Source organism: Capsella rubella, unplaced genomic scaffold, assembly GCF_000375325.1.
Source record: "Capsella rubella cultivar Monte Gargano unplaced genomic scaffold, Caprub1_0 scaffold_17, whole genome shotgun sequence".
Classification (NCBI taxonomy): domain Eukaryota; kingdom Viridiplantae; phylum Streptophyta; class Magnoliopsida; order Brassicales; family Brassicaceae; genus Capsella; species Capsella rubella.
The window spans coordinates 76861-78856 of record NW_006238907.1 but is presented as its reverse complement, the minus strand read 5'-3'; the positions used below and the strand labels follow the sequence as shown (position 1 = coordinate 78856).

The window sequence follows — 1996 nt, the reverse complement described above, 5'->3', positions numbered from 1 at the left end:
GATTCATTTTGCAAAACAAAAACTAGGAAACATTTCAAATAGCAAAACCACCACAGTTTTTTTCGAAAAATATAGTCGCTACGTAGTCGGAAATTAATCATCTAATAGTCGCCAATTGGTAGCCAAATTATAAGTATGTAGTCGCCAAATAGTCGTTACAATAGTTACGACTGCGTTACGACTACGCCTAAACGTCATAGTAACAAAAATGTCATCGTAAACTAGTCGTAATTCAGTCGTAAATGTTTACGACTATGTTACGACTGGTTATAAATAGTCGTAGGTCAGTCGTAACTCAGTCGTAAAACTGAACGACTATCTTACGACCAAATTTACGATTACATATATCAGTCGTAAGATAGTCGTAAAATGGCGACTATCTTACGACTATATTTTTTAGCGACTAAGGATTTACGACTACGCATAGTAGTCGTAAAATAGTCGTAAACATGATTTAGCGACTAAGTAGCGACCAATAATGCAGTCGCTAAAGGCCTGTTTTCTTGTAGTGGGCGGAAGCTGAGCTTCACACCGGTGGTTTCACCACTTTGCGAACTGATTAACAGTTGATCTGCGACAAGATCCTTGATGGCTAGTCACGGGGATCTTTAACCGGATTTTGATGGTTGATAGTTTGCTTGAGCTAGCGTCCAACCCCCACTGCCTTGATTGGAAGGGAGGTTTCTTTGGAAGTAAAGGTAAGTGTGATTCGTTGGATTAGAGGGTTAGTTGTGAGGCTTCTTTTTGCTAGGTCAGGGAGAAGAAGCTATTAGATCTCTGGTTGTGGCGGATCTACCTTTCCCAAAAGGAAAGTTCCGGGTTGGGTTTGATCGCAGTGACGGTTTGCGGTGGGGTTCGCTAGCTCCAGCCTAAGAGTTGATGTCATGTCTTAGTCCCAAACAAGTCGTCCTTGCTAGCGTCAGATTTAGTTGGTGGTTTAATTTTTGGAAGCAAAACCCTAAGCCCTAAACCCTAAACCCTAAACCCTAAACCCTAAATCCCAAAGCCTAAAGCCTAAAGAGCTTTGTCGTTCTAGAGATAATGGTTGATTTCTTTTATTTTTCAATTGTGGAAAATTTTTGGCGGTTGTTATAAAATTTAGGCGGGAACATTTTTTCCGGGAATTGTTGGAAAGAAAACCATAAACCGTAAACCCTAATTCCTAACCCCAAACCCTAAACCCCAAAGAGCTTTGCCGTTTTAGAGCTGATGGTTGTTAGAAAATTTAGGCGGGAACATTTTTTCCGGGAATTTTTGGAAAGAAAACCGTAAACCTTAAACCCTAAGTCCTAACCCCAAACCCTAAACCCCAAAGAGCTTTGCTGTTCTAGAGCTGATGGTTGATTTCTACTTTTTTTTTAATTATATGTCAATTTTTGTATCAAAATTTGCCATACTATTTCTGTCAAACAAAATTTGGCAGGAAAATTTTTGTCGAAATTTTTTTGGCGGAAAATATTTTGGCGGGAAATGTTTGTCAAAAACTTTCGGACGAGAAATTTTTTGTCGGAAAATTTTGGCGGAAAACCCTCAAACCTAAACCCTAAACCCTATACCCTAAACCCTAAACCCTAAACCCCAAACCCTAAACCCTAAAGAGCTTTGCTATTTTGATGGTTGATGGCTTGCTTGAGCTAGAGTCCATCCTCCACCACCGTGATTGATTATCTCTTCGCCTGATCGAAGGAATAGTTGCGAGGTTTCTTTTTGCTAGGTCGGGAAGAAGAAGCTTTTGGATCTCTAGTTGTGGCGGATCTACCTTTTCCAAAAGGAGAGTTCCGGGTTAGTATGATCTCAGTGACGGTTTGCGGTGGGGTGGGGTTCGCGAGCTCCAACCTAAGTATTGATGGCATGTCTTAGTCGCAAACGAGCCGTCCTTGCTAGCGTTGAATTTAGTGGTTTATTTATTGGAAGCAAAACCCTAAACCCTAAACCCGAAACCCAAAACCCTAAACCCCAAACCCTAAAGAGCTTTGTCGTTCTAGAGCTATTGTTT

General features: G+C 40.8%; 1 protein-coding gene across 1 annotated transcript in view; it reads left to right on the top strand.

Moving 5' to 3' along the window:
• Window positions 1-1996, top strand: part of LOC111829223 — a gene marked incomplete at its 3' end in the record, with an annotated part of 11309 nt that overhangs the window by 2598 nt on the left and 6715 nt on the right. The window lies entirely within an intron of this gene.